Here is a 9,765-nt window from a genome sequence, read left to right as displayed (position 1 = left end):
GACTTCCCATCACCAAATCACCCCTGTGCTATCACCTTAGTCCCGTGCACTCTCTCCCTCCCCCCAATTTTTGATCTCATTCCCCACTTCACCCCACAAAATGTCTCTGGTATATAGTTGTTCATTATTATTATTTTCCCACCCTGGTCGTTTATGCTCCTGATATGAGTGAAACCATCTGGTATTTTTCTTTTTCTTTCTGGTTTATTTCACTAAGCATGATCCCTTCCAGCTCCATTCATGTTGCTGCAAAAGGCATGAGTTTATCTTTCTTGATTACTGAGTAATATTCCACTGTGTATATGTACCACATCTTTTTTAAACCAGTCATCTACTTTTGGGCGTTTGGGTTGATTCCATGTCTTTCCTATTGTAAATAAAGCAGCAATAAACATGGGGGTGCAGGTGTCTTTTTGAATCAGTGTTTTTGTGTCTTTTTGAATCAGTGTTTTTGTGGGATTGCTGGGTCATATGGAAGCTCCATTTTTAGCAGTTTGAGAAACCTTCAAACACAGAACTTTATGAACTTTTATTGGGGAGAGAAAACAAATAATGTTATTATCAGATATAGATGATTTCAGTGTGTAAGAAGAATGGCAGTATACTTTGAGATAGTCGTGAGCCCTTTAACAAGTTTATTAACCAGTTCAACTCACTCATGTTAGCTAGGTTACTGCTTCTTGATTGGTACAAAGCTTAGTATGCAAGGTGTACAAATTAATGGAAAAATTGGAAATAGAATGCAGTTTTCAGAAGGCTCATCAAGTCTTGGAACACCCTGCCCCCACTCTCAAGAAAGAACTTCTACCAGAACTTCTGTTCTGATCTTGAAATCTGCTGCTCAGCAAATGCAGCCTGAATTCTCTGCCTGCTTCCAAAGGAAGCTTCCCAGGAATCCCCAATTTCTTATTCCAGTTTCCAGACTTGTGTCATGCATGTATCATAACACATGCCATAACACATGTACATGCACACCCATGTCCTCACACCTGTATATATCCATACAATCATGACCTCTTTACCTTCATTTAATAATTGTCCTAAAATGGAGATTCTTATTTTCAATCTATCATTAGCTTAAGATATTTCTTGTTATAACTCAATTAATTCTCAATCACTTCCTGAACCTCCTTCTTTGGGGTAACTTTCTCTTAAGATGGAAACAGGGCGGGGGGGTTCTCCCTGGTGGCATAGTTTTGCACTGCAAAACTAAGCCAAGCCATTGCAGCTTCAGTGCGAATTCGATCCCCACCCAGGAGGTGATCCACATAGTGCAACAGACCTTTCCTGTCTCACCCACTGTTCCCCTCAGCAGTGTGTTTTAGACCATCTGCCTGTTCTGCTGCCTACTCTGTCTTTGGTGAATCCTCTCTCCTCCCCTGCACCTCTGGTATTTATCCCATTTCTGTATGCGTAAATAAATAAAAAATCTTAAAAAATAAAATTAAAAAAAAGATGGAAACTGGGTCCTGCCAAAAAATAAGTGAAAACTGAGAAATGACCTCCCGTATAACATGTATTCTCTTAAGAATGTGCCTTATCCTTTTTGTATTATACACTAGGATGTGGGAACTTTCAGTTTCAAATCACAAAATGTTCAAAGCTAAAGGAACATTAGAAGATTTAGGGTTGGATTTCTGGTCACTTTCTTTTCCTGTAGTAGAAGCATCTAGTTTGACTGGTCTATAAGGGTTCCTGGTGATTTCTGAGAGTTTGTGTTCTTAATACAGATGATCTTCTTACCACTTCTTTTGTATGCAGATGCCCTCAAAGATTTTCTTTACTGAAATAAAAAGCTGCTTCTCACTGGCCTAAGTGAAAGTCTTGCTTTTTCCTACTCAATAAATTGTTCCAGCTACCATGATTTATTTTCTTAGGTAAAACTTCGTAAACTGGAAATGAAAGTTCTCACAGGAAGTTTTCTTGTCAGAAGCACATTCTGTTACATGGGAGTTACTGTAGGTGCCTTGTGAACCTATCTCTAAGTTTAGAAGTGATGAAACCAATGTTTCAGAGTTAATGGTAGTACTGAGACTGAATTGAGATCTTATAATTGCTCTACAATGCCCTTTCTATCCAAGAAAGCTTATTTTCATTGCCAGTCAACATTCCAGGGAACTTAGTCTTTATTGATGTGCAGACACCTACATTTACTTTGTTTATAAGATTAATTTTTAATGCACTGAAAAGTGGATCCATCTAACATTCATGTGCGAGGCACAGGAATATAAAGGTGATGAGACTATCCTTCAACAAACTACTAGCAATGAGAACCCAACTCAACATACATTAAAAGGAAAATACACCAAGACTAGGCAGGATTTGTTCCAGGGATGTTTATAATATATGCAAATCAAATCATGTAACTACATCAACAAAAGGAAGGGGGAATATCATATAATCATATCAGTAGATGTGAAGAAAGCATTTGCCAAGATGTGTCACCCACTTGTGAATGAAAATAAACCAAAAATGGGTGTAAAAGAATCATAAGTCAATATGATAAAAGACATTGACTTCAAACTCACAACTTACATCATACCCAACAGTAAAAAATTAAAAGCTTTCCCTTTACATTAAGGAAAAAGGCAACTTTTCCCACTTTTCCCACTTTTAATTTAGGGTTAGAATTCTTAGAGCAATTAGACAAGAAGAAGTGCAAGAAATCTATTTTGGAAAAGAAGTGAAATCATCTTTATTTACATGTATGGTAATTTATTAAAAGTCTTAATGACCCACCAAAAACTGTTGAAACAAAAACAGCAAATTAGTGAACTGGCAGGCTGCAAAATTAATACACAAAAATCTATTGCATGGAAACCCAGAGGGTGCACCTGGAGGTGTCTAAGACGGGAGCTGAGCCTCAGCTCCCCAACTCATTAGTTCTGTACCTTGAGCAAGCTTCCTAATTTCTCTGTGTCACACTTTCCTCATTTCTAGAGTGAGGGTTGGAGACATGTCAGTGTGGGTTTGAAGACTGTGTGATATATATAATTACCTTGCACAATGCCTAGCACTCAATTATTGTTCATTTCTTCTCTATTGTTGAAAAGCAGGGTAGGAAATCATATTTATTCTCTCTACTTTGAGGACTTCTTATAGAGACTGCATGGAATAATACATTTTAAAATAATTTGTAAAATATCATTACATTTCTTTTACCCAACATTATCACAGCTACCATCCTTGTTTCTTTTTAGTGTAGGTATTTAAAATGCTTAAACAAAATCCACTTATATAACCTCGACTACCTTCCAAATACACACACAAATAACAGAATAAGAAAGGAGAGGAAGTTTTATTAAGGAAAGAATTATTTTCCTGTGTCTAACCCCATGTCTATTGGTTTAAACTTAATTTTTCATTCTCTCAATTCCAGGAAAGTTTAGGTGGTAAATCTTCCCCATGTCCCATCTTTAGCTATGTTAAGATTTTAACTTGTGTTTGTTTTATTTCTCATGGAGTTTACTGAAAGACTGGCTTACGTTTGTAATAAAGGTACTTTTAGTTTAAGGACAATACTTTTGTAGTATGCTGAACCTATAACTTGCCAATCATTTTTGATTGGTAAATAGCAATTTTATGTAGACAAACTTAATAGTTTAATCAAGAGCAGTGGTTGTGAGAATATTAGAAAGACTCTCACAAGATAGATACTTAGCTGCAAGCCAGTTTCATAGCGCAGACCCAAGCACAGACTCTTATCATTTCCCCCAAACCTTTGACTTGTGATGTAATTAAGGATAGCCTAGAGCAGCATTGAATGGAATAATAAGGACCATAAGGATTGGGGCTTAGCAGATGTAGCCTGCCCTGTGCTGAATGAACTGTAACCTGAGCTCATCACTGAAGTTCTCTGAATCTCAGTCCTTAGCCCAGCAGAAGTCAGTAGTACATGATATCACCCCATTCCTTGGAGCCTGGCAAGAAGACGTCCACCTTACTCTCCATAAGGTAAAGTATCACACTAGCTATGATAAGTTGGGATAAAAGAAATGCAATTGTATTTTCATATTATTTTATGCAGTCTCTATAAGAAGTCTTTGAGGTAGAGAAAACAAATATTTCCACCCCTGCATTTCACCTGCTGTGCTCTGCCCTTCCAGAGAGAAGTCTGTGAGTTTGTGCCCTTCTAGAACCTGTGCCCCTTACAGACCATGCTCCAGCTACCGTAAATCTCAAGTCTCTGCCCAGGAATTCCTAGAACAGAGGCTCAGATCTCTCTCTCTCTCCCTTCTTCCCCCCAGGAGAAGATAGCATAGCAGAAAGTGTCCCCTACGATGCAGATGGCCTTTGGGTTAGGAAGGCCACAGGCATGCCTGCAAGGCAGCCTCAGAGAGAGGGGCAGAGGGAGTGAGAAGAGAAGGGGGTGTGTGGAATGCACAGGCAGGCCCTTCAGCTAGCCCTCTGAGTGTTACCACTCTGATACACAACTTCAGAGAGTCTGAGAATTCTAACTTCCAAGCTCTTTTGAAGGTTATGATGGTGAGTTCTGCATGCTAACCTGGCTGTGCCATGGTACCTAGAAACTGAGCAAACACCAGTGTACATATTGCTGTGAAGATGTATTTTTTTTTTATAAAGATGAGGTTAGTATTTCAATCAGTAGACTTAAGTCAATTGGGTTAACTCTTCCAACATAATGTGGGTGAGTATTATCTAGCCAGCTGAAGACTATGAACAAAGACTAAGTTTCTTTGAGGAAGGAGAAATCCTGCCCCCAAACTTCCTTTGGGTAGGAGTTGCAATATCAGCATTTCCCTATGTCTATAGCTTGCTGGTCAGCTCTGAAAATCTTGGACTTGCCAGCCTCCATAACTACATGAACTAATTTCTTTAGATCTCTACCTCCATACATATATACCTACATGAATACACACACACACACACACACATTTATGCAGCATATACCCACATATACTCATATTCAAGAGCAGTAGTTATCGGAATATATGTGTCTTGCTCTCTTACCAGTCTCCCAAGAACAAGGCATAGCCATGAACTCTAGGCCTCTGCTGGAGTGAAGGTTGAGATGCAGAGAACGCCAGTGGCAGGTCTCAGGGACTTAGTGCATTCGATGTAGGGCAGGTACCACCTGCTACCACTAATCCCCACCAGTACAACCTCCATTATTCCACTTTTCTGACATCTTGGTCTTTATAATCCAGCAATTAAGTCTCAATATCATGTTAGTTCTTTCAAAACTCTCCCACTCAGTGACAAAGTAAATAAATAATCTTAAATTCTAATTATGTTAATGCAACTTTTTTGTTATAACTTTGAGCCCTACCTACAATCAGATCTAACAGACCCCTCTGTCAGAACCAAATATAATGCTTGATAGGACAGTCATTTTTCTGGAATAGGAGTATTCTCAGAACTTAACAATAACAAATAAAAATAAACAGGACTTCCAAGGAACAGACACACATAAACAATTTAGGTCAACAAAATGACACACCCAAAGTCAGAGAAAACCAAAAACCCACCCTGGAGTGAACACTACCCTTAGAGGGAGCTTGACATTTTAACCAGCAAATGTTTAATATTCAGCATTCACTGAACTTCTCTGGAAGTGAAGGTAAGAGTAGAAAACCACCACAATGAAGCTGTAGAGGTCTCCCTTAACACTTTAGCTGGGCACAAGAAATCACCAGCTGGTTGATCTGACACATTTAGTGAGGACAAACCAATGGGTCCACCTTAATAGGTCAACACCGATTCTCACACAATTAGAACCTATATGTTCCCATGAAATATATCCCATCTTACAGCCATTGTGGCCATGTATGTCCAAAAAGTGGTTATAATAACCAAATCATAATATCATGCTGGTTGTCCAGAGAGTTGATGATTCTATTGATGCTACCAACCAGTTCAAAAACCAGAGTCTCATCTGAGGCTAAATTCATTCAAAGGCAGCCTAGACTGAGAAATAGCATCCAAGATGATGTCCCAACTGATAAAAATATATGATACAATATTGGTCAATGAAGATAAAGAACATAAAATTATTATCAACTTTACATAAACATCTCCAACTGGCTATGCCTTCACCTTTCACTACTGGTACTTGGCACTGGTAGAAGCTAGAGGCTGAAAGTGAATTAATCACACAAAACTTGTGAGCAAAAACATGTGCTGACTTATGATAGGGTCAATCAGAGGAGCAAGGAGAGCTGACAGCATTATACAGATCCCAGTGGTCCCCTGACCATTCATCATGGAGCATGAAGATCAACAATTTCATCAATACAGAGTGACCTAGAACCTAGAAAGCAAAATTCTGCTTTCTTTTTTTATTTATACATATACAAATTTTATGAAAATTATTAATATTTTTCTGTAGCCTAAAGGATTTTAATGATTTTAATGCTTTTGTATTAATTCCTTGGTATCTATACCCATTTATATTAAAGTCAGCCATGTTCACTGATCGCACAGATTTGATATTTGAAATTCTTATCCTGTTATTACACATACTCGGAAATCTTTTAAAGGCAGAAGTCTTGTGTGGGCCCCTAGATGACACTGTCACTGGGCTTCCATATCAGGGGGATGGCAGACCCCACTCTGAGAGTAGAGGTGAACTTAGGTCTAGTGCAGTAAACAAGCAGTAGGGAGAATAGATGGAATAGAGACTGTCCTTTCTCTAGTAAAGCGCTGGGAAGGGGATAAACCTCCTATCAGTTAGGTTCTAGGCCATAACCCTGAAAAGGCAAGGCTGAGACTTCCACCAACAGCTCTGGCACCAAAATCCTGTCCTTTTCCCAGACACACTCATATACTGCCTTGGTATCAGATTGACTTAGGTGGCTCTTTTTTTTTTTTTTTCGTAGAAAATAAGTAAGACAAGAGCATAAAAAACAAACAAACAAACAAAAAAAACATTGAAACATAATGGAAGAGTCTGGAAACCCCGGAGCTGCATAACTGCTGCACACTTCATCTCTGTCCACGGTTCAACCCACTGAAGCAGGAAACCAACCCAGTTTCTGCTCACTGAGACTGCCACCTGCTTTGCTGAGTGACATTCAATGCTGTGAACATTAAAGGTGATTAGCAGAGCTGCATCTTCTACAGGAATGAAGTTATACAGCCAAATTTCGGGATCAATATCTACACAATGCCCCCGGCTCTCCTCAAGGAGAAGCAAGCAACACATGTGTCCCATGGAAGAAGACTCTTTCTGCAGCCCTTCCCCACCCAGAGCCTCCCTCAGGCTCTAGCCGCTGCCTCTAGAGTAAACTCACTTATTTCTCCTAATGTCCACATTCCTTCATGATGTCCTAGGCGTTACATGGCTTCTTGCTCATCTTCTTTCATCCAAACTGCCAAAGTCGTAATGCCAATAGACCTTAATGAAGCTCTCAATTAAACCACACATGAAACTGCTCTAAAACTTAAGTCATTTTTATGCCCTTCCTCTAGATTCTTGCTACCTGTTTTCCCAAATTTCATCTACCTCCTTTGATTAACGTAATCTAAGTCCAGAAAGCTTTTTGTTACATATCATAGGATATGTCATTTAGCAACAATTACAGTAATCCCTGATTCAATGAAGAATCACCAGTAGATACTGACACTTGGGACTTGATAAAGAACAGGAAATTTATAGTATTAAAGTATCTCTCCACAAGAAAATGACTATTTTCCAAAGAAAAAAATGTTTTCAGAGTTGAGAAACTAGGCAGACACCATTTTACCCAACCGATCAACATGAACTTCACCTGCACTGGGATGTGGACACTCTGGTCTGTACCAAGAACATAGCAGTGTTTCCTTCAGACAGTATTCATTCCCAGAGTGCATAGCTTGAGTCAATTTGCATAAACCTAAATTGAGGAAATTCTATAAAATCAGGCTTGTAGACTAAAAATATTAAAATTATGAGACACACAAAAGTGGATATGTTCTAAATTAAAGGGAGAAGAAGAAGACGTGAAAGCCAAATGCAAAGCATGATCTGGGATTTTCTTTTGCTATGAGGCATAATTTTGGGTCAATTGCAAGATGTGAATGTGATCTGTATAGTTATAGTGTTGTTTCAGTGTTTGTTTCTTGGTAAGATTGTGTCTATTTTCTTCTTGGTGATGGGGATCTTTGTTTCTTTCCATAACACTGGGATGTACCTCATCCAGATGCCTTACATTATTCTGATGGTTCTGTAAATGCCACCAAAGCATTTCCATACTCTATTCCCCAAATAATACCCCCAATGGGTCACCAAATGTTGTGGGGAAGACTGGGATGTAGGCTGGAGATACAGGGGTGAAAGAATTCACCAGAGACAGAGTGAAGGATAGAACAGGCAGATTTATTGAAATCCACTGCTAAGAGATACAGCGGGTGAGACAGGAAAGGTCTGTTGTGTTGTGCCTATTTTCCTTTTTTTTTTTTAAGATTAATTTTTATTTATGCATACAAGAACAGGAGTGGAGGCCAGAGGTATGGGGGGTGAGAGAATTCACCAGAGACAGAGTGGGGACCAGAACAGGCAGATTTACTGAAAGACACTGCTGAGGAGAGCAGTGGGTGAGACAGGAGAGGTCTTCTGGGCCATGTGGGTCACCTTCCTGGCCATGGATTGAACTCATACTGCACTGGCTGCCCATAGCTTGATAGTGCTGAGACTTAACCCCTGTAGCACTGGGAAGGACCCCCCTTTTTTTCAAGAAGATATACACTCAAGTAGGGGTGAAGGGATATCATAACTGCAACTTATTTTTAAACAACTGAAAAATTTATAGATTGATAGAGTGTAACTATGGTTAAATGTTAATTTAACACTTGAAGAATATGGCTAAATGATATATAGTGATTCTTTGGGCTATTTTTGAAACTTTAAGTCTGAAATTATAAATGCTAAAGCATGAATTCCTAGATATCATAGAAGGACAAGGCACATACTTAGGTCATGAAACCAGCTGGATTTGAGGAACCAGCTGTGCTTACTGAAGAACAGAAGGTAGGGAAGATGGGGGGAGGCATCTGGACCCTACTCCCTCAGAGAGAAACAGATAAACTCATAAGCAATTTTTCTCTCACCTCTGGACATTTCTCAGCAGACTCAGAAGTTCCTTGTCTGACTATATAAGATGATTTTTTATGCATTGTTATTTTGGTCTAGTTACCATGTAGTAAAATCTTGTGTATCACTGAGTGACAAATTAATGCTGAAAATTTGATAATTCTAATACTAACTATGCTTTTGGTGTTATCGCCATTGCAATTTGCCTAGGTTTCAATACCTTTTACTTGAGGTAGTTTGCTTGTTCCTTTATAATATAAAGCATTGAAAAGAACATGTTCAAGATTTAGCCTTGCTTACACTGTGCTGTTTCTATGTATCTCAGGCTAAGGTTGAAATTTATAGAAAACTTTGCAACCTCAGAGTACAAACTTGGCTTTGGTGCTGATCAAACAGCATGGGAAAGGCAGAGGCAGGGTGAGTGGTTCAAAATAGGAGAGGGCAGAGCACAAAAGGATTGTGGTGGTGGTCACTGGTGATGTGGGTAGGTGAATAGAAAAGTGGGGTCTGGGCATGTCATTCTCATGTTGCAGCCAAGACTGAGATGAGCGGGTTTTTTTTTTTTTTTTTTTTTTTTTAAGACTTATTTATTTAGGCCCTCCCTGGTGGCGCAGCGGGTTAAAAGCACAGCACAAAGAAGCTTAAACCACTTCCGCAAGATCCCCGCCTGCCCCGGAGGTGACCACATGGTGCGGCAGACCTCTCCTGACCCGCCTGCTGCTCCCCTCAGCAGT

Source organism: Condylura cristata, unplaced genomic scaffold (genome assembly GCF_000260355.1).
Source record: "Condylura cristata isolate star-nosed mole 26May11 unplaced genomic scaffold, ConCri1.0 scaffold00009, whole genome shotgun sequence".
Classification (NCBI taxonomy): domain Eukaryota; kingdom Metazoa; phylum Chordata; class Mammalia; order Eulipotyphla; family Talpidae; genus Condylura; species Condylura cristata.
This window is presented reverse-complemented; position numbering follows the sequence as displayed.